The sequence below is a fragment of the Rhincodon typus genome, chromosome 2 (assembly GCF_021869965.1).
Source record: "Rhincodon typus isolate 14 chromosome 2, sRhiTyp1.1, whole genome shotgun sequence".
Classification (NCBI taxonomy): domain Eukaryota; kingdom Metazoa; phylum Chordata; class Chondrichthyes; order Orectolobiformes; family Rhincodontidae; genus Rhincodon; species Rhincodon typus.
Genome location: NC_063333.1, coordinates 108,186,455 through 108,210,230, shown reverse-complemented (window position 1 = coordinate 108,210,230; position 23,776 = coordinate 108,186,455). Strand labels below are relative to the sequence as shown.

General features: G+C 41.6%; 1 protein-coding gene across 3 annotated transcripts in view; it reads right to left on the bottom strand.

Moving 5' to 3' along the window:
• The window catches only part of LOC125486480 (F-box/LRR-repeat protein 7-like), a 401,537-nt gene that overhangs the window by 302,433 nt on the left and 75,328 nt on the right, over positions 1-23,776 (bottom strand). The window lies entirely within an intron of this gene.

Sequence of the window (23,776 nt, the reverse complement as noted above, 5' to 3'; positions counted from 1 at the left end):
CACTTCCTGGAGTAGTGAGAACTTACGTGGAAGAGCAGAAAGTTAAAACTGCAAAATTAGCAGTAGAAATGGCAGATGATTCAGTTGGTTCATAAATCAAAGTTTAGCTTCTGACATCAATTTCAGTCTGTGAGGGATAGAAACTGAGGAAAAGACAGATCCTTAGATGATAAGGAAAAGGACATCTCATTTGAGATAGTAAAGATAGTTTACCACACAGTAAACAGGGAACCCATGAGGGGGAAAGAGAAGTAAAAAAGATCAGATGTTTTCACTTCAATAAGGTTGGCCGCTTGAAGTCGCAGTGTTGGTGGTTTAGAAGAAGCACTGGAAAGACGGATGTGGGAAAACAGGATAAGGCAGTGAATTTTGTTGAAGTGGTAAATGAAAGCACAGTGGGAGCTAAAACGCTGCATACAACTGTACAACCTGTTTAGGAGTTGGTTGAGAAGGAAGTGCCACATCTCTTTAAAGAATTTACTTGCATGGGTAAGGTTTATTCGTATGTGCCAGTAGGAGCAGGTAAAGAAATTAAAATTTTAAGAGACACGGGAGCATGTCAGTCTTTGATGGTAAGAGATGAGGAGATACTTAATTCAGGAGTATTGCCAGGAAAAGTGGCAATGTGTGGAATTCATGGTAAGAAGAGCAGTGTTCCATTATATAGAGTGAGGTTGGACAGTCCAATGAAAAGTGGTGAAGTGGTGGAGTGGTAGGAATAACAGAAAATTCTCTGTTCCAGGAATCCAATTTATTCTTGGTAATGATATTGCTGGATCACCAGCAATATTGGTGGGAGTGATGCCTCCTGTGGTCGAAAAGCCAGTGGAAAATCTGGCAACCTACATGTTACAGGAAGTATATCCTGGGAATTTTCCTCACTGTGTGGTAACAAGCTCACAAAGCCACAGGCTGAAACAGGACAAGAAATCAAAGAATGAAGATAAGCAAGTTGAAGTTCATTTGTCAGAGACTGTGTTTGGTCACATGGTTGAGAAAATATAAGAACAGGTGGAGGACAAAGTGGATATTTTTAGTTTAGAGAAATTAACTGAATTACAACAGAAAAATAAAAAATTAAAGCAGTTATATCAAAAAGCATACACAGAAGAAGAATTTGAGTGTATCCTAGCATGCTACTATTTTAAAAATGACGTCTTGATGAGGAGATAGACACCATCACATATTCAGGCATATGAGAAACGGGCAGAAGTTCATCAAGTTCTACTTCGGTAGGTTATAGAAAGGTGGTGTTACGGGTAGTACATGAATTGCCAGTAGGAGGTCATTTAGGAGGAAGGAAAACTCAAGCCAAAATAGAAGATCATTTTTAACGGCATGGACTGCATAACTATACGGTTGAATTTTGCTAGACAGGTCATACATATCAGGTAATTGGAAAACCTCAGGCAGTGATAAAACTGGCACCCTTAATATCCAATCCCGCATTTGAGGAACCTCTTACAAGGGTCTTAATTGATTGCATAGGACCCCTACCTAAAACAAAAAGTGGGAATCATTATTTGCCAACCATAATGGATGTGTTTACTAGATCTCCAGGGGCCATAACGTTGAATCACGGATAAAAGGATTGTAGAAGAGTTACTCAAAATTTTTACTAGATACAAACTACCCACAGAGATACAATAGATCAAGGGTCAAGTTTTACATCAAAATTATTCATGTAAGTTATGGTAGCTTAGGAATAAAACAATTCAAATCCACTGCGTACTATCCACAATCGCAGGGAGCATTAGAAAGGTGGCATCAAACTTTAAAGATAATGTTGAGGGCTTTTGTCAAGACTATCCAAAGGATTGGGAGAAAGGAATTCCATTAGTACTTTTTGCAATTAGGGATGCGCCAAATTCAGTCAGTTTAAATTAGTTTTTGGGTATGACGTGAGAGGACCACTGAAATTAATTAAGGAGAAATTGGTGAGTTAGAGTCATAGACCACCACACATTTAGATTATGTATCAAATTTTAGGGAAAGATTAAATAGAGTGGGTGAGTTGGCTAGACAACATTTAAAAGCAACACAGCAGGTGATGAAACAGGAAGCACACAAAAAATCAAAAGTTCACAATTTTGCTCATGGAGATAAAATGTTAGCGTTACTTCCAATGGTAGGTGAACCTTTCAAAGCAAGGTTTACTGGGCCTTATCAAATCAAAAGGAAATTGTGTGAGGTGCATTATTTGATCAGAATGCCAGATAGAAACAAATCTCACAGAGTGTGTGATGTGAATATGCTCAAAAGGTATTTGGTACAGAAGAAAAGCAAAAGGAGAATATGTTATTTGTTACAACACAGAGTAAAGATGATTCTGAATTGGACATTCCTCAGATGGTATTATGATCGTTACTCTCAAAATGATCCCTCAATAAAACTTCACTCATCTGCCAGGCTCAATTTCCAAAACTGGGTGCAGTATAACCCCTTCCTTGGATGGACTGTTAATATACTGTGTCAAGAAACCCTCCTGAATGGTCCTGACAAATATTGCCCCAAACAAGCCCCTAACACAAAGTGAGTCCCAGAAAATATAGGGGAAGTTAAAATCACCCACCACAACAACCCTGCAGTTTTTACATCTTTCCCCCAAAATCTGTCTACATACTCTCTCCTCCACCTCCCACTGGCTATCGGTAGAGCCCCAGCGTTGTGGGGCATATAATATACCCCCAGCATTGTGATTTCACCTTTCCTATTCCGGAGTTCTGCCCTTATTTCATCGCTTAATGAGTCCTCTGATGTATCCTCCCTCAGAACAGCTGTAAGATACTCCTTTAGCAGTAATATAACTGCCACACCTCTTTTACATCCTCTCTATCACAGCTAAATTCTGGGACACTCAGTTGCCAGTCCTGTCCATCTTTCAGCCAAGTCTCAGTAATCATGGGAGTATTTCAAATGAAAGTAGGTAAGAGTTCAGGAGTGGTGCGTTCCTGCAAAAATGAAGGATAGGTATGGTAAATCACGTCAACGTTGGATGACCAGGAATGTTATGGCCTTGGTCAAAAAGAAAAAGGAAGCGTATGTATGGTCTAGGAGGATGGGAACTGACGAAGCCCTTCATCAGGGAGGTAAGAAAGACCTTAAATAAGGAATTACACCTGCTAAAAGGGATCATGAAAAGTTGTTAGCAAACAGGATTAAGGAGAATCCCAAGCTTTTTATTCATATATAAAAAGCAAGAGGGTAGCCAGGGAAAGGGTGGTCCACTCAAGGACAAAGGAGGGAATCTATGTGAGGAGCCAGAACAGGTGGGTGAGGTCCTAAACAAATACTTTGTGTTGGTATTCACCAAAGAGAAGGAATTGGTGGAGGATGATCTCTGGGAAGGGAGTCTTGAATTTCTAGGCCAAGTTGCTATTAATAAGGAAGAGGTGTCATGCATCTTAGTATTAAGTATTAAGGTAGATAAGTCCCCGGGTCCTGATGGGATCTACCCCAAAATACTGAGGGAGACAGGAGGACAAATTGTTGGAACATTAGCAGGCATCAGTGTACCCTCTTTGACTACAGGTAAGGTCCCAGAGGACTGGAGAATAACCAATGTTGTCCCATCGTTTAAGAAATTACAGACCTGTGAGCCTCACTTCAATAGCAGGAATAATATTAGAAAAGATTCTCAGGGACAAGATCTATATGCATTTAGAAGCAAATGGACTTATTAACGATAGGCTGAATAGTTTTGCGTGTGGGAGGCTGTGTCACTCTAACTTAATCGACTTTTTTGAGGAGGTGACGAAGATAGGTGTTGAGGGAAAAGCGGTTCATGTTGTCTACATGGACCTTAGCAAAGCCTTTGATAATGTCCCTCATGGCAGACTGCTACAAAAGGTGAAGTCACATGGTATCAGGGTGATCTGGCAAGATGGATAGAGAACTGGCTTAGTCATAGAAGACAGAGGGTAGTGGTAGAAGGATGCTTTTCGAAATGGAGGGTTGTGACTAGTGGTATTCCAAAGGGATCAGTGCTGGGACCTCTGCTGTTCATGTCTACATAAATGATTTGGAGGAAAACGTAGCTAACCTAATAAGTAAATTTGCAGATTATACAAAGATTGGTAGAATTGCAATAGTGAGGAGGATTGTCAGAGGATACAGCAGGATATAGTTCAACTGGAGGCATGAGCAGAAAAATGGCAAATGGATTAATCCAGACAAATGTGAGATGATGCATTTTGAAAGGTCAAGGACAGGTGGAAATTGTACAGTGAATGGCAGAACCCTTAGGAGTATTGATATGCAGAGAGATCTGGGTGTGCAAGGCCACAAATCACTGAAGGTGGTAGCGCACGTAGATAAGGTAGTAAGAAAGGTGTATGGCATGCTTGCCTTCATTGGAAGGGGCAGTGAATATAATGATAGGCAAGTTATGCTGCAGCTTTAAAGAACTTTAGTTAGGCCGCACTTGGATACTGCATTCAGTTCTGGTCACCACGCAACCAGAAGGATGTGGATGCTTTGGAGATCGTACAAATATGGTTTATCAGAATATTGCTTAGTATGAGGGATTTCAGCTATGAAGAAAGATTAGATGGACTGGCTTTGGTTTCACTAGATCACAAGAGGTTAAAGGGCAGCCTGATAGAAGTTTATAAGATTGTGAATGGTATGGATAAAGGGAAAATATGACGCTGTTTCCCAGGGTGGAAGGGTCATGTACTAGGTGACAAATGTTCAAGGTGTGAATGGGAGGCGGGGTTTAAAAGAGATGTGCAAAGCAAGTCTTTCACACAAATGGTGGTGAGTGCCTGAAACTCTGCTTCCAGAGGTGGTGGTGGAAGCAGACAGAATATCAGCATTCAAGGAGTAACTGGAAAAATACATAAATCGAAAGGGAATAGAAGGATACGGATCCTGTAAGTGAAAACAGTTTTAGTATGAAAGAGCAAAATGTGTCAGCGCAGACTTGGAGGGCCAAAGGGCCTGTTCCTGTGCTGTATTGTTCTTCCTTCTTTGTTCTTCAGAACTGATTGTTGTTAGGAAAAAGTTGGTATATATGCTGAAGATGGGATGGGGGGAGTGGAGATGTGTTAATGATAGGTGAAGATGGAGGCCAGAGAGAGAGAACAGCAGTTGGACTAAGGAATGGGTGAAGGTCAGCCTGATAGAATCAATAGCTACTAATAGGGACCCATTACTGACTGACCTTATATTTACTGTTATTAGAACGCTCCTGAACACTAGTTTTTTTCCACGTTACTTTACCTTGGATCAGCACGTCACTTGTTTTCATGATATCTCAGATTACCATTAACCCTTCTTTAGGACTTAATCTAACTTATCCCATTATACTAAATCACCCGATTTACTTAGGTATCAAGTTTCATCTTAAACCATCTAAATGCCTGTTTTGATAATCATTGTCACAAGATAAAGACTAATAACTGGTGCATTGTTACCCAGTGATGTGAGAGTTGTAGGTAATACATTTAAGTTTTTTTTCAAAATGTGATCAAATGTGCGGATGAGGGAAGTTCAATTGATGTACTTTATATGGATTTTAGCAAAGCTTTTGACAAGGTCCCACATGGAAGACTGATTGAGAAGGTTAAAAAACATGGAATTGAGGGAATCTTGGCGAGGTGGATCAGAAACTGGCTGAATAATAGGATACAAAGTGTAGTAATAGATGGCTGTTTGAGTAACTAAAGGCCAGTGTCCAACAGTGTACCACAAGGATCAGTATTGGGACCCTTATTGTTTGTTTTATACATAAATGATATAGATGAAAATGTGGGGAGAATGTTCAGCAAATTTGCAGACAACATCAAGATTGGTTGAATGGTTAATAGTGAAGAAGATGATTGTAGGTTACAGGAAAATATAGTTGGGTTGGTCAGATGGGCAGACCAGTGGCTGATGGTATTTAACCCTGATAAGTGCAGGGTGATGCACTTTGGAAGAAGAAACAAGATGAGGAAGTATTTAATGAATGGCAGGACAATGGGTGGCTTAGAGGAACACAGGGATCTTGGGGTAATTATTTTCAAATCCCAGAAGTCGGCAGAGGACGTGAACAGAGTAGTTAAGAAGGCATATAGGACACTTGCTTTCATCAGTCATGGCATAGAGTATAAGAGCAAGGAGGTAATATTTGAATTGTAGACAGCTTTGGCCAGGCCACAACTGGAGTACTGTGTGCTGCTGTGGTTGCCTCACTACAGGAAGGATGTGATAGCACTGGAAGTGGTACAGACAAGGTTCACCAGGATGTTGCCTGGGATGGAGAAATTGAGCTATAATAAGAGACTAGATAGGCTTGGATTGTTTTCCTTAGAACACAGAAGACTAATTGAGGTGCATAACATATGAGGGGAATGGACAGGATGAATAGAGAGCTCAGAGCCTCCCTCTCCCAAACCTGTTTTTCATTCTTCACAGGATCCACAACCTCAACTTACCCCCAGATCATGAATAGAGAGCAGCTGGCTGAGGGGTGAGGGGTCAATCATGCATCGTTTTACAGTAGGGGGCAGGAGATTCAGAGGGGATTTGGAAATAAAACTTTTTCACTCAGCAGGTGGAGGGGATCTGAAGTGCACTGCCTGGGGAGGTAATGGAAGCCTTACAACCTTTGAAAAATATATGGATGAGCACTTCAAATATAGTAACATTCAAGGATATGGGACAAGTGCAAGAAATTGGGATTAGCGCAATTTTGTGGTAGCTATGTCAGTGCAGGCTCGATGGGATCAGCCAAAAGGCCTTTTCTGTGCTGCATGAATCTATCAATCTATAATTCTACATAACGTCACAAGTTAAGTCAGCTCCAGCACTTTTGAAGATCCATAACACTAAATGCATAAAACCAACTGAACTTGTCAGTTATAAAGCAAATGGGAATCTTTACATATTAGGCATTAAAATGCTGTATAATCAACTTGGATAAATGTTCGAATACAATGATTAATTATCTGATCCTTAAGTGGCCCAAAAGGTGACTGTGATTCTTTCATTGCAAATATGAGATCTTCCCGAAGTTGAAGGATACAAAAAATGTGCACACATGAATATGTAAGTTTGTGTTTTTCTTAAATTATACTTTCTGGAAAAAGCATTAAGCCACACTGTAAATTGGAGAGGGCGTAGCTTTAGGTGTAGTTCAACTAATAGACATCCTGAAATGCCCACTTCAACGGCTTTTTCCATCACCAGGGCCTGAACTGCCTCTAACCTGCCAAGTAAAATGAAGAAATTATGTTTCCGAACAAAATAACAAATTGCATCATAGATACTACTGGTGCAGCCCTGCAGAATTTAGGAGATTTTATCAACAGAACAGATTGAGTTTTCTGGGTAAGCAGAGGCCAAGAAGCAGTTTAATTCAAAGCATATGACTTCATTTAATACCTCAAAAGAGGCCCTGCCAAATAGATCCAGTGCAATGGGGAGAAAAGGTATATAACATTCTTCTAAACCTTTTCTGCAACCAGCAATTTTTATATACTTATTTGAAATTTAAATCTCAACGAATCACGCTACGATGATCTGTTACAATGCAGACAGCATTTCAAACTTCCCCACAAATACCTTTGTAAAGAATCGCTAAATACTTATTTTAGACAATGGAACTTTTTTCCAGATGTGCTTCTTACTTCTGATAGTAACGAATCATAACTCACATTATAAGGTATCACATTGTTCTGTCCATGAGGAATCTTGCGATTGTGATTGCATATCTCAAAGAAGTTGAATCATGTTCAGGAAAGTCAAAAGATAATTTAAAAATGATTCAAAAATTACTTGATTTTACTTATGTTTCTGAAATATGGTAACATGTTAAGGCTGGAAAGGCAGGATTTTCTCACCAGTGATAAGGCCATGGACCAAGTTAGTTATTGTTGCCAGCAGATTGAGTATTGCAAAGCTGTAATTCTGCAATTGGTTGCCACAATTACATTCTATGGGTTAGAGGAGCATACAGAGAGAGGGAGAAGTGAGGCCACGGAGGGATATGGAAAAAATGGATGAGAATTTTTAGCTTTACTCGAAGCTAATGTAGTTTAGTGAGCATGCAGTGATAGGTGAGTGGAAATTGGTGTAAGATAAGACATGGGCAGCACGTAATTGGATGGCCTTACATTAACAGAGACAGAATGTACAAAACAAAGTATTCATCTGTTTGAGTAATCAAGTAAAGGCAGCAAAGGCATAATGGTTTTAGCAGCAGATGATTTGTGGCTGGAATAAAGATGGACGATGCCACAGAGGTGGTAAAAAGCAGTCTCAGTGATGACCCAAGTATATGTTCGGAAGCTTATCTTGGGGTCAGAAATGACATTAAGCCTTGAACAGATTGATTTAGATCTCTGACTATTGCTAAGGAAAATAATGTTCTTGAACTTGTTGTTCTGCTGGAAAATAGTTACAGAGTCCATGAGTAAGAAAAACATTAACTTTACTCAGAGAGTGGTAGGGTCGCGGAATGCATTGCCGGAGAGGGTAGTGGAGTTGGCCTCATTAGGTGCATTTAAGCGTCTATTAATAGGCATGTGGATGATAGTATAAGGTAGGGGTGGAGGTTAGATGGACCTTAGTTTAGGGTAAAAGATCGGCACAACATGGTGGGCCAAAGGGCCTGTACTGTGCTGTACAGTTCTATGTTTATTCAAGAAACATCTTGCCACGATCCTGAAACTCAAGAGCAAGATCATGTGACTTTGCATCAATCCCAATGATGACGTTACCATTTTATTTGCATATCACAGTTACAATTAATTCCTTATAAGGGACTGAAAACTAATGGTTTGAGTCTTCCAGATATTTAATTGGTGGAAATTTTTGTTTATCAAGTACTGTCTATTCTCCAACAACACTGGAGAAGTGAAGAGAGATGGTGCAAGAACTGGTTTTTGTTAAGATAGATCTTTTGGGGACCTGGGAGATAACAGCCCGGAGGCAGAAAGAGAAATTATTGGAAGTTAGATAGTCTGTTCACGAATTGATAGATGAAAATGAAATCATGTGAGTGCAGACTGCGCTGTCGGAACAAGTGAAAGTATATTAGGTGTTCTGAACTGTGTAAAATGCTGCACAGAAGTCGAGAAGGACAAAGAGAAAAATCTTCTTTGATTGTAGTCACAAGAAAATCACAAATGGCATTCTACAAGTGCATTTTTGGTACTGTAACAAAGGAATAACCCGATTGGAGGAAATCAAACATCAAGTTTGGGAAAGATGGATCAGATTTGAGAGACAATAAAACATTCAAGAACTTTGAAGAGGAAATCATGGTTGAAGATCAGAAGGTAGTCCACAAGGATAGTTCGGTCCAGGTTTTTTTTTGGAGAAAGGTGAAAATTTAAAGGAGATCATGACAACATCTGAAGACAAAGAGAATCATTAACAATATCAGCTAATATGGGGGCTAGGAGAGGAAGCTGAACAGTTAGCAGTTTAGTACAACTAGAGTTAAGGAAGCAGGAAGTGGGTCTCAAATACAAAATAAGCTCAGAAGGCATGAGTCAAGACAGTACAGAAACTGGAGAAAGATGTAACAACAAACTAAAAAGGTGATGAAATGAAGATGACAGGTGATCAATCACCAAGCTTAATTTGTTCTAAACAGAACTTTTTTTAAACAAACCATTACTATTACTATTAAACAGCTCTAACATGGTTTTTGACAGTTTTATCATATACAACAAATGAGGTTATTATGGTTTATGATCACAAAACACAAAACCAAATTGCACACATTGCAGAAACTGTAATTAATTACTGCAAATCCAAAATTGCCTTTGCACAGCATTACAATATTCAGATTTTTTAAAAAAAATCAGTATTCTGTGAACTTCACAGTGCACAAAGAAGAAAGGAGGAAAATAGCCAATAAGATCAAGCCCTGATGTTCCTTTCGGTACAAGAGTCATAGAATCATAAAGTCATAGAGATCTACAGCACTGTAAAAGGCCCTTTGGCTCATTGTGGCCAACGCTGGTCCAAAACAACCACCTAATTATTCTAATCCAGGTTTCAAGCACTCGGCCCATAGCCTTGTATTTCTTGGCATTGCAAGTACACATAGAAGATTGAGGGGGGGCCTTATAGAAACATATAAAATTATGAAGGGAATAGACAAAAAAGAAGTAGAGAGGATGTTTCCACTGGCAGGTGAAGCTAGGACAAGAGGGCATAGCCTCAAGATTAGAGGGAGCAGATTTAGGACTGAACTGAGAAGGAATTTCTTCACCCAGAGGGTTGTTAATCTATGGAATTCCTTGCCCAGTGAAGTAGTTGACGCTACTTCAGTAAATGCTTTCTAAAAAAAAAGTAGATGTTTTTTGAACAATAAAGGAATTAAGGGATACGGTGAGAACGCAGGTAAGTGGATCTGAGTCCACGAAAGGATCAGCCATGATCTTATTGAATGGCGGAGCAAGCTCGAAGGGCCAGACGGCCTACTCCTGCTCCTAGTTCTTATGTTAATAGAATATAGAATAGAATAGGATAGCCTTAACTGTCACATATACTCAATGAGTGCAGTGAAAAGTTTATACGTCACCAATTACAGCACCAACTTAGATACAGAATTACCTAGGCACAGCTTCTTTAGTTACGAGATTTAGACAATATAGAAATAAAATTTCCAGCATTACAGAGATAAAAGTTCAGTGCAGCAGACCACACTGGCACCTAGCTTCCAGTCCGCACCCGGAAGCTCCACACCATGTCAGCAACACGTCATGCCAGGAGGCCAATGAGCCAGGCTGGGAGTTCGCCACACCATGGCAGGAAGCCCCGACAGGAGGAGGCTGCTGCACCAGGCCGGGAGGTTGCCATGCCATACTGGGAGGAGGCCGCTGCGCAAAGTCGAGAGGTCACCATGCCAACATCAGGAGGTCGCTGCAGGAGGCCAGCAGCCACTACAGGAGGCTGCTGCGCCAGAGGAATCGTCACCCACCGGAGGCCATGAATCAGAGAAAGACAAAGAAGGGAAAAAAAAGACTGAGAGGAAGAAAAAGAAGAAGAACGGGCAGAGTGGACGAGGTCCATCTGGAGCATCCTACTCTGCCGCCATCTTGTTAAAAGTTATGAAGGTTTCCACCTCTTTCACCATTACAAGCAGCGAGTTCCAGGTGCCAAAAGTGGTTTTCCTCACATCTCCTCTAAACCTCTTGCCCCTGAACTCAAAATTATGCCCCCTTGGTCACTGATCCCTTGATCAAGGGAAAAGTTTCTTCCTGTCTACCTTATCAATGCCCCTCATGATTTTATACATCTCAATGATGTCCCCTCTCAATCCCCTCTGTTCTAAGGTAAACAACCCCAATCTGCCTAATCTCTGTTTATAATTGAAACTCTCCAGCCCGGGCAACATTCTGGTAAATCTCCTCTGCACTCTGTCCAGTGTGATCATATCCCTCCTATAACACACATTCCAGAACGGCACACAATACTCATAACTGTGGTTTAACCAACGTTTTATTCAGTTTCAGCATAATCTCCCTGCTCTTAAATTCTACGCCTCACCCAATAAAGGGAAATATCCCATGTGCCTTCTTAACCACTTTATCCAACCATCCTGATACCTTCAAGGACTGATGTACATGCTCACTGAGGTCGCTGTGATTGTTGATGCTTCCCAGGGTCCTACCATTCATCATGTATTTACATTGCAAGGCAAGGGAATATGTGCCTGTGACACAAGATAACACAAAACAGGAGCTAGCTAATTGGTAGTTCCATACACCACATTTTTTACTTTTGTGTTGAAATTAACTATCTATCCTTTGTTTTGTATTAAATATCAAGATAAATTTACCCCTAACTAACTCTCTATGCTCACAATCTCAATACATTTCATATTTATGCTGTAAGGCAGTTAAGAGTTGTGTACACCAACATCACTTTTGAACCACAGAAGAACCCAATGATAATAAGTCAAGCATAACAATAAGCCACAGGTATCCACATTTGTCAATAACCAGAGGCTATGTTTGCTGGTGCCATAACACTAGATAACAGCACCTTCCTTCAATAGCATCTTCCAAACCAGCAAGCTCTACCATCAAGGACAATGGCAACAGAAGCATGGGAACACCACCACCTGCAAGTTTCTCTACAAGCCAATACCATTCAGATTTGGAACTATATTGCTGTTCCTTTGTTGTCGTTAGAGAGGCACTCCCTCTCTAACAGCACTGTGGGTGTATCTAAACCATATGAACTGTTGCATTTCACGAGGCAGCTCACCACCAGCTTCCCAAGGGCCGATAGGGATGGACAATAAATGGTGGCTGAGCCAATGATGCTAGGGACATATTTCTTTCACACATCCAGATACAGTGTCAGTATCAGACTGTTTAAAATGAGAGAAGCTTTTAAGTGCAGTTCTGCTTCCTGTCATTGAATTGTGTACGTCATTTTATTCAATTTTCATGATTTGTAAAAGCCAAGTATTTTGAATTGAAGATTTAAGAAAAAAAAACATTGCCCTGGGATGAAGAATTCCATTGTCTGCTCAGCTTGCAGCTGGTTAGTAATGCACAGCAGATAGCTGTGATCAACAAGTTGGATAGACTGAACATCAACATTGCGTCACCACAAGAAACTAGGCTTACTGAGAGTAGATCAATGAAAGCAAACCATTATATGTTCATTTGTAAGGGGGAGGAGTACAAAGGAAATTGGAGAGAACGTCCAAACTAATGATTCCAAATGCATTTCTCCATCTTCCTTTCATTCAAAGAGAACCAATTAACATCAGGAATATCAATGCTGCAATGCTATCAACAGAATTCCAAAGCAGAACAACTTTACCTATTGAGGGATTTCAGCATGAGACACGGCATCAATCATGCGGCATGACCCTCCTACCTTGGACATTGTGGCCTGGGAAAGCTAAATGAGAATAGAGATTATTTCACTTTTGCTGTTATCAAGAACTATTTTTAAACTAATACTTTCTTTCTGAACCAACTACAGTACAAAGTATCCTGAAGACACCCAAGATCACGACACTGGCACCAGTTGGATGTGATCACCACCAGCTGTGACTTTCTGAAATGCATTCTTAACACACACACAACCACTACAGTGATGACTGTGATACAGGACTCTGCTTGGTGTGCAAAAGAGTAAGAATGCAACCCTTGAAGCTTGTACACCAAAAGCAGAAATCATCAGCTATACTACCTACAAAGATAAGAACTGCAAGTTTCTTGAGATACTTGTACAGATACTGATCGTACCAATACTGAAGCCCGACAGTTCAGGTTGGGTCACCTTTGTGGGGACTTCAAACAAACGATAAACCATTTTTCACAGCTGATTAAATGTCCAATCACTTGCATGGAGGACTTATACACAAAGTTGGCAGGGGGTGGTATTCTTCACAAAGCTGACAAGAGCCATGCATACCTGCAATTGCAATTCGATGAGGACTCCTAGAAGTATGCTACAATTAATATCCATAAGGATTTGTATCAATATACGAGACTGCCATTTGAAGTATCATTAGCTTGTGCCATTTTCCAGCAGACAATGGAGAACATTTTACAAGGTCTACCCCAGGTCGCCACTTATCTCGATGAAGCAACCGGGAAGACCAATAAAGAGCATTTACAGAACTTGGGCATAGTGCTCAAACATTTCTCCAAGTCAGGTGTACACCTTGCGAGGTATTAATGTGTTTTCCAGGCATGGCAAGTGACCTACTTGGGCTACAGAGTCAACAAAGCCGGGTAACCCTAGAGTGTATGATAAAGAGAGGGAAAGCAAAGGTGCCCTGGCTCTGACATCTGTACCACAACTTAGGTCTGTCCTTAGGTTGGTGAATTATTACAAAAAATTCATATGTAACCTGGCCTCCATCCTGGCATCCTTATATCTGCTATTGAAAAATAATCAGCCTTGGAAATGGTCTCATAGCCAAGATGTAGCATTAACGGAAGTGAAGAAACAGCTGTCATTGTCTAAGGTGCTGGCACACTAAGGTCCCAAACAAGATGTGGTGCTGAGATGTGATGCCTCCCCATATGGTATTGTGGTAGAGTTGGCTCACCAGTGACCTAGCAGAGAGGAATGCTTGGTAGCATATGCTTCCTAGACTTTAGCTGAGGCTGAGCTAAGATATGCCCAGATAGAGAAGGAAGGTCATCTTTGGTGTGAGAAAGTTCCACCAATAACTTAATGGATGTAAATTTGCAACAATTACGGACCACAAACCCCTGCTAGGGCTACTTAAAGACGACAGGGCTGTGCAGCCCATAGCTTCAGGTCAAATTCAGTGGCGGGCTCTCATGCTGAGTGCATACAAGTTGGAACTTTGCCTCCATCCAGGAGACAAAGTAGCAATTGCTGATGCCTTAAGCCGCCTCCCACTAGCGGATACACCACCAGTGGTGTCACCACGAGAAGAGTCTATTCTGGTTTTAAACTCCCTTCTGGTCACCGCTGACTATATCAGACTGTGACATAAAAAGATTCCGTCCTGGCAAAACTGAAACAGTTGGTGGTGATGGGGGAAACCAGAATTGAAACCTTTTTGGACCTGAAGAGACAACATCAGGATAGATGACGGCATATTATTATGGGAAGCAAGAGTGATTGTCCGCAGCAAAGGTCGCCACCAGATAATGACTGAACACCACCAGGGTCATCCAGGGGTTTCCAAAATGAAGATGTTGGCAATAAGTTATATCTGTCGGCCAGGATCGGATACCGACATAACCACATGGATGGGGTAGTGCCCAGACTGCCAACAAGGACAAAAATTACTGCCAGCAGCTCCCTCACATTCGTGGGAATGGCCGGGTAAACCCTGGACACGTCAACTTCGCAGGTCCTTTCATGGGATCTAGGTTTTTAGTCATTGTGGGCACACATTCAAAGTGGTTAGATGTGCATAGAGTTCATTAGTCAAACATGGGGATGACAATTGAAAAATTGCTAGCTTCTTTGGTGATACATGGACGCCTGGAGGTGTTGGTCACAGACAACGGGCCATCATTTACCAGCAGGGATTGTGAGTATTTTGGAGAGTCGAATGAAATTCGGTATGTAAGGGCAGCTCCACTCCATCCATCATCCAACGGTTTGTCGGAAAGAGCAGCCCAAACTTTGAAGGCAGGCTTACAGAAACAGCCTACAGCTTCACTCAATACTGAACTGTCCAGGTTCCTGTCTGATTACAGGACCATCCCTCACACATCTGCAGGGAGAGCAAAGTTGCTAATGGAGACAAGATTCCACACTAGGTTAACCTGATCCTCCTGGACCGGAGTAGAAGGGTGAAATGACATCAGGAATGCCAATACTGGACACAAGACTCCACAAAGTGAGAGGGGCAGTTTAATTTAGGGCATAAAATTTGGTGTTAAAACCACAGGAATGGCCCTGCATGGGTGAGGTATGGTCAACATAAGGTCAGGTCCTATGATGTACAAAGTTTGGGTAGGAGACGCAGTCCTGAACAAGCATGTGAAGGCTGAAACCTCGTAAATGGGGCAGCAAAACATAGCCAGCCCCTCAGAATACCCTGCAAGGATATCAGAACCCATGGGTTCACCTCCTTCCCCAAGCATTGAAGAAACTTTTGAGGATGTGATGGTCTGAAAATGATGACGTATTTTGACTGAGATACTCCGGGCGTAAGAGGCAGGCTACAGTCCAATACATACCACCAGGATCCATGGCAGAGTCGGAGGAACTGGATCTGGTGTGAAAACACCCCTGGTGAAGCTACAGGAAAAAGAATAGGCCTACATCCCAGGACTTAGATAGGAAAGGGTGCATTAATTTAAACGAGATCAGCGAAGTGGGCCTCATAGAATATGAGTTCCCTGATTGGGGTTGTTAACCCGGTCCAATCAGGGAGTCCTGGCTGACAGATATAAACAGGAGTGTCAGGGGTTCCGTTCATTCAAGGAGCCGGCTCTGAGCCAGCTGGGTCAGTGTCATTTACTGTGCACATGTAAATAAAGGGTGACTTGGTGACAGGATATTGGCCTTCATGGAGTTATTTCATATCAGAGCAACAAGCCCAGAGAACTCTGGATGTCTAAGAATATTCAGGTCTAGATAAAAGGAAGAGAGAAACAAATAACGGGCACAAAGGGAACAAAACAACAGAGGTCCTACAGGAGCATAGAAAATGCAGGGGGGATCTCAAGAAAGCAACTAGGAAAGCAAAAGGGGGTATGAAAAAATCCTGGCAGGCAAGATTAGGGAGAATCAAGTATATCATGGGTAAGAGAATAACCAGGGAAAGAGGAAAGACTAATGTGGATCAAGAAGGCAATCTGTGTGTGAAGCCAGAGCATGTTGGTGGAGTGATGAACGAGTACTTAGAGACAGAGTCATATAGCACATAAATAGACCCTTTGGTCCAACCAGTTCATGCCAAACATAATCCCAAACCAAACTGGTCCCACTGGCCAGTCCCTGGCCCATATCCCACCAAACCTTTCCTATTCACGTACTTATCTAAATGTCTTTTACACATCGTATTTGTACCCACATCCACAACTTCCTCAGGAAATTCCACACACTAATCACCCTCTTTGCAAAAAAAAAAATTGCCCCTCATGTCTTTTTTTAACACCTGTCTCCTCTCACCTTAAAAATGTCCCCCTAGTCTTGAAATCCCCCATCCTAGGGAAAAGACAACTGCCATTAATTTTCGATGTTGTGGCCATTACAGAAACTTGGGTAACTCAGGGACAGGAATGGTTGTTGGAAGTTCTGGGTTTTAGATGCTTGAAAAGAAACAGGGAGAGTGGAAAAAGAGGCAGGGAGTGGCAATGCTAGTCAGGGCTAGTATAGCAGCTACTTAAAGGCAGTTCGAAAATGATATGTCTACGGAGCCAGTTTGGGTTGAGGTCCAGTACAAGAAAGGAGCAGTCACTTTGTTGGGTTTTTTTTACAGACCCACTAACAGTTGCAGAGAAGTCGAGGAGTGGATTGGAAGGCAGATACTGGAAAGGTGCAGAAGTCACAGGGTTGTAGTCATGGGTGACTTCAACTTTCCAAATATTGATTGGAAACATTTTAGTTGTAATAGTTTAGATGGAGCGGATTTTGTCCAGTGCGTTCAGGAAGGATTCCTGACACAGTATGTAGATAGACATGAGGAGAGGCCACTTTGGATTTTGTGCTTGGCAACAAACCGGGCCAAGTGTTAGACTTGTTGGTAGGAGAGCATTTTGGCGGTACTGATCATAACTCTGTTACTTTTACAATAATCATGGAAAAGGATAGGTACATACAGCGGGGTAAGGTTTATAACTGGGGGAAGAGTAATTACAATTCTGTTAGGCAAGAACTAGGTAACATAAATTGGGAACAGCACTATTGAAATGTGGAGATTGTTTAAGGAATGCATACTGCGTGTGCTCGATATGTTTGTCCCTAGCAGGCAGGGAAGATGCGGTCGAGTGAGGGAGCTTTGGTTCTCAAGAGAGGTCGAACGACTGGTTAAGAGGAAGAAGGATGCTTACATAAGGTTTAGGAAACAAGGAACGGAAAAGGCTCTACAGGGATACAAGTTATCCAGGAAGGAGCTTAAAAGAGCTATAAGGGGGAATGAGAAAACCTTGGCAGATAGGATCAAGGAAAACTCCAAGGCTTTTTACACGTACGTGAGGAATAAGAGAATGACCAGAGAAAGGGTAGGGCCGAACAAGGATTGTAAAGGGAGCCTAAAGAGATAGGAGAGGTCCTTAATGAATACTTTTCTTCGGTATTCACAACTGAGAGGGACCTAGTTGTAGAGGAGGACAGTGTAAAACAGCCTGGTAGACTAGAGAAGATCGATGTTCATAAGGAAGATGTGCTAGGAATTTTGAGGAAGTTGAAGATAGATAAGTCATCTGGGCCTGATGAGATTTATCCAAGGATTCTATGGGAAGCGAGGGAAGAGATCGCAGGGCCTTTGGCGATGATCTTTTCGTCCTCACTGTCCACGGGTATAGTGCCGGAAGATTGCAGAGAGGCAAACGTCATTCCCTTGTTCAAAAAAGGGAATAGGGATAACTCCGGAAATTACGAGCCAGTTAGTCTTACATCAGTGGTGGGCAAATTATTGGAAAGGGCTCTAAGAGATAGGATTTATGATCACTTGGAAAGGCACAGTTTGATTCGTGATCGTCAGCATGGATTTGTGAGGGGTAGATCATGCCTCAGAAACCTTATTGAATTCTTTGAAGAGGTGACCAAACAGGTGGATGAAAGTAGAGCAGTGGATGTGGTATACATGGATTTAAGTAAGGCGTTTGATAAGGTTCCCCATGGTAGGCTCATGCAGAAGGTAAGGAGGCATGGGGTAGGGGGAAATGTGGCAGATTGGATTCAGAATTGGCTGACCCTTAGAAGACAAAGGGTGGTAGTGGACGGAAAATATTCAACATGGTGCTCAGTTACAAGTGGTGTACCACAAGGATCTGTCCTCAGTCCTTTTCTATTTGTGATTTGTGCAAATGATTTGGATGAAGGAGTGGAAGGGTGGATTAGCAAATTCGTGGATGATACGCATTGTGGACAGTGCGGAGGGCTGTTCTAGGTTACAAAGGGACATTGATAGGATGCAGAGCTGGGCTGAGAAGTGGCAAATGGAGTTTAACCCTGAAAAGTGTGAGGTGATTCATTTTGGAAGGACAAACTTGAAAGCAGGATACAGGGTTAACGGAAAGATTCTTGGCAGTGTAGAGGAACAGAGGGATCTTGGGATTCATGTCCACAGTTCCCTGAAAGCTGCCACTCAGGTGGATAGAGTTGTTAAGAAGGCATACGGTGTGTTAGCTTTCATTAATACCGGGATCGAGTTCAAGAGCTGTGAAGTTATGCTCCAGCTATACAAAACCCTGGTTTGGCCACATCTGGAGTATTGTCCAGTTCTGGTCGCCTCATTACAGGAAAGATGTGGAGGCGTTGGAAAAGGTGCAGAGGAGATTTACCAGGATGTTGCCTGGAATGGAGGGAAGGTCTTACAAGGCTTTTCTCTTTAGAACGACGAAGGAAGAGAGGTGACTTGATAGAGGTGTACAAAATGATAGCGTATAGATAGGGTGGATAGCCAGAAACTTTTTCCTAGGGTGGAGGTAGCTATTACGAGGGGGCATAGTTTTAAATTGAGTGGAGGTAGATACAGGGGAGACGTCAGAGGTAGGTTCTTTACTCAGAGAGTGGTAGGGGCATGGAATGCATTGCCGGAGAGGGTAGTGGAGTCGGCCTCATTAGGGGCATTTAAGCAGCTATTAGATAGACATATGGATGATAGTATAAGGTAGGAGTGGAGGTTAGATAGACCTGAGGATTAGGGTAAAAGTTCGGCACAACATAGTGGGCCGAAAGGCCTGTACTGTGCTGTGTTGTTCTATGTTCTATTAACTCTATCTATACCTCTCACTATTTTATAAATTTCTGAAATGTCACCTCTCAACTTCCTGTGCTCCAGTCGGAGAAGTCCCAGGCCGTCCAGCCTTTCTTTATAACTTAAACCTTCCTTACCTGGCACTATCCTGGTAATCTCTTCCACACCTGCTTCAGCTTAATAATATCCTTCCTATAATTGGGTGACCAGAACTGGACACGTATTCCAGAAGAGGCCTCACCAATGTCCTGCACAACCTCAACATGACTTCCCAACTCCTACACTCAAATGATTGAGCAATGAAGGCATGTGCCAAATGCCTTTTTAACCACCATATCAATATGTGACACAAACTTCAAAGAATTATGCATTTGAACTCCTTGGTCCTCTGTTCTACAATGCTACCCAAGGCCCTACCATTAACTGCATCAGCCCTACCCTTGTTTGTTATACTAAAATGCAAAATCTCACATTTACGTAGATTGAATTCCATGTGCCATTTTTCAGTCCATTGACGCATTTCATCAAGATCACTTTGTAATCTTAGAAAGCCTTATTCACTGTCTACTATGCCACTAATTTTGGTGTTGTCTTCAAACATACTAACCATGCCTCCTAGATTCTCATCCAAATCATTAATACAATTGAAAATGTTATAGTATTCAAGGCTATGGGTATAGCGCTGGAGGTAGGGCTAGCATAGATTTTGTGCAGCTTTGGCAGTACAGACTTAAGTTAGTTATCAACATGAACTCAACAATGCAGGGGCATTGGAAGAGGGGGGAGAAAGTGAAAGCTCAGCTGACTGAGAAGTGGCCCCAAAGAAAATAGAAGCCAGCAAATCTTCTCAACCTTCACCTGAAGCAAATATAGCAGGGATTGCCATACCAGGGTGAGGTTCTGAGCTATCCCAGGTGATATTTAACACAGAGTTGACCACTACAGTGCAAATCATCACCGCAAGACTTGATAGGTTGCCAAACAATACCATAAATAGAATATCAAGCGCACACACCTGAACTTCCAGGCAAATGAAAAGAAAAATTTACCAACCTCAGCTAAACTGCAAATTGTCTAAATGTTAAAGAAAATATGTGCATTTTGAATGAGCTCGTGGTACATACTTAACTCTCAAATACCCTTACCTATTCCTTCTTAACTAGACCATTTGAAGTAAGCACAAGACTTGGCATTTAATGAATAATCTGGAAATGTTTCATTTTAAGAGAACCGAAAATAATCTGTTACTTCAAGGTCTTTCAGCAAAATAGGCAATGTCAATTTGAGACAACAATGGCTTTTAGGGCTGAATACTTCCAAAGGAAAGGCCATTAAAGGTTATGGCCATGTCTACTTCATCAGTGGCAACTTTGCATACATTATAATGATATAAACAGGCATGGTTTTACTTAAAGCTAGCATACTTCAGATAAGGTTTGTCTCGTTGCCTCACCCCACCTTCATATACAAAGACTAAATGAAAACAAAGTGAATAGAAACCTGTTTAATTTTGTCATTGAACAGTGTGTATATTTATGTTATAACAATAAAAACAGAAATGCTGGAAATACCCTCTATAATACACTGATGTTGACTATGGAAGGCATCCACAATAATTCTTGTCCGAAAGTAAATCAGAATCAGGAGTTAGTGTGGGATAGGATCTGCAATTAACAAAACGTGAAAAAAGAAATCACAGAAACACAGAAGTGTAACATTGCAGGAGGCTATTTGGCCTATTGCATCTGCATCTGTTATTGAAATGAGTAATTAATTCATTTAGTGCTAAACTACTGCCTTCTCCCCATAATCCTGCACATTCTTCCTTTTCAGATGCCAGTCTTATTCCCTCTTGAATGTTTCAATTGATTCTACCTCCACCGCACTCTTGGACAGTGCATTCCAGATCTGAACCAATTGCTGCATGAAAACACTTTGCTCAAATTGCTTTGGCCTCTTTTACCAACCAACTTAAATCTATGTCCTCTTATTCTTGATCCTTTCGTGAGTAGGAATATTTTCTCCTTATTTACTTTGTCCAGACCTCTCGTAGTTTTGAATACCTCTATCAGACCTCGTCACTGCTTTCATTTCAAAAAGAAAATCATCCCCAACTTCACGAATCTATATTGATATTTGAAGTTCTTCTTCTCTGGAATTCATGAATCTTTTCTGCATTCTCTTATGTATACCCATCCTACCTAAACTGCAGTGCTCAGAACTGAATGCAATATTCTAGCTGAGGGTGAACAAATGTTTCACACAAGTTCAATGTAACCTCCTTGCTCCTGTACTCTACCTTCCTACGAATAAAGCCTGGATTGCTATCTGCTTTATTTAATTGTTCTTTGAACCTGTCCTGCTATCTTCAATGGCTGATGCACATATACACCCAGGAACTTCTGCTTCTGCACTCTCTTTAGAATATTTTTTTCTGTTTACCCTTTATATTGTCTGTCTGCATTCTTCCCACCAAAAACAAATCACTTCACATTTCCAACTGTCCACCTGTTCCACTAACTTGTTTGTATCCTTTCAAAAGTTCTTCACAGTTTAAAATGCTTAAGTTTTATATCATCAACAAACACTAAAATTGTGCCCTATACATCACAGTCTAGGTGATTAATATATAGTAAATATACTTTTATATATATATATAAGAACATAAGAACTAGGAGCAGGAGTAGGCCATCTGGCCCCTCGAGCCTGCCCCGCTATTTAATAAGATCATGGCTGATCTTTGAGACTCAGCTCCACTTACCCGCCCACTCACCATAACCCTTAATTCCTTTACTGTTCAAAAATTTATCTAGCCTTGCCTTAAAGATATTCAGTGAGGTAGCTTCAACCACTTCACTGGGCAGGGAACTCCACAGATTCACAACCCTTTGGGTGAAGAAGTTCCTCCTGACCTCAGTCCTACATCTGCTTCCCTTTATTTTGAGGCGATGCCCTCTAGTCCTAGTTTCACCTGCTAGCGGAAACAACCTCCCTGCTTCCACTTTATCTATTCCCTTCATAATCTTGTATGTTTCTAGAAGATGTCCCATCATTCTTCTGAATTCCAGTGAGTATAAGCCCAGTCTACTCAGTCTCTCCTCATAATCCAACCCTCCCAACTCTGCAATCAACCGAGCGAATCTCCTCTGCACCCCCTCCAGTGCTAGTACATCTCTTCTCAAGTAAGGAGGCCAAAACTGCACACAGTACTCCAGGTGTGGCCTCACCAGGACCCTACACAGCTGCAGCATAACCTCCCTGTTTTTAAATTCCATCCCTCGAGCAATGGTAGACAAAATTCCATTTGCCTTTTTAATCACCTGCTGCACCTGCAATCCCACCTTCAGCGATTCATGCACAAGGACACCCAAGTCCCTTTGCACAGCAGCGTGCTGCAATTTTTTACCATTTAAAACATAGTCCATTTTGCTGTTATTCCTACCAAAATGGATGACCTCACATTGATACTGTATGATAATGATTAATACACAAGTAAAACAGTCCCAAAACTGGTCCCTGGGGAAGTCCACACAAACATTTCTTCAGCCCCAGAAACGTCCATTAGCCACTAATCTCCGTTTCTTGCCACTCAGCCAACTCCGTATCCATGTTGCTACTGTTCTTTTTATTACAAATAAGTATCCTTTTCATGAATGTCGATTGTCAGTAGCAAGAGGAAAGTAATTCTGCAGAAAAGAGTTGACAAATTTGGACTAATGTTTTCACCTTGGGGATAGGAAACAGGACACTGAACTGCTAGCGAGTCCTGAACCTCACCCATTGCACTTGCCCCCCCCGCCACACCGCCCCCCAGCCACCCCACACACACACACACACACACACACACACACATCAACATACAAGCAGTTACTCATTAAATTTTTGACCAGGGGGGTGCCCCTTTTTAAAGATACACTAACATTCTTTCCGGGATGGCCTTTGACTAGACCCACAGCCAGCCAGGCAGGGAGAGGAATGACAGGAGTATTGGGACTCTAGTCAGCTGGTAGGTGTCTGCCTTCAGGCAGTTAGCTTGCCCTTTGTTGCATCACAAAACTTGAGGAGTTGCATAATCCATGATAAAATAGGGTCTTAATGAGCCTAACTGAAGGCAGGCAGATGGCTAAATCCAAATGTTGAAAACAACATTAGAAAACTGGCAAGATGAGCGGCTTCACAATTTCAGGTCCACCTAAATTCCTGACATTAATAGGGGTGAGAATCTAGCCCCCTTCACCTCCTGACCAATAAAAAAAATCTTGTATTAAACAGCTAATACAAAGTCACACAGATATTTTTGCTTTTAAACACATCATGTGAACTCTTTTCCTTCCAATTAGCTTATTTGTCTCGTTTGATTTTTGACAATGCCTATAAACAAAAAAAAAGTGATTAGAAGAGGCACTTCAGACACACCCCGCATTGTAGTATATCTTAAACTGAGGT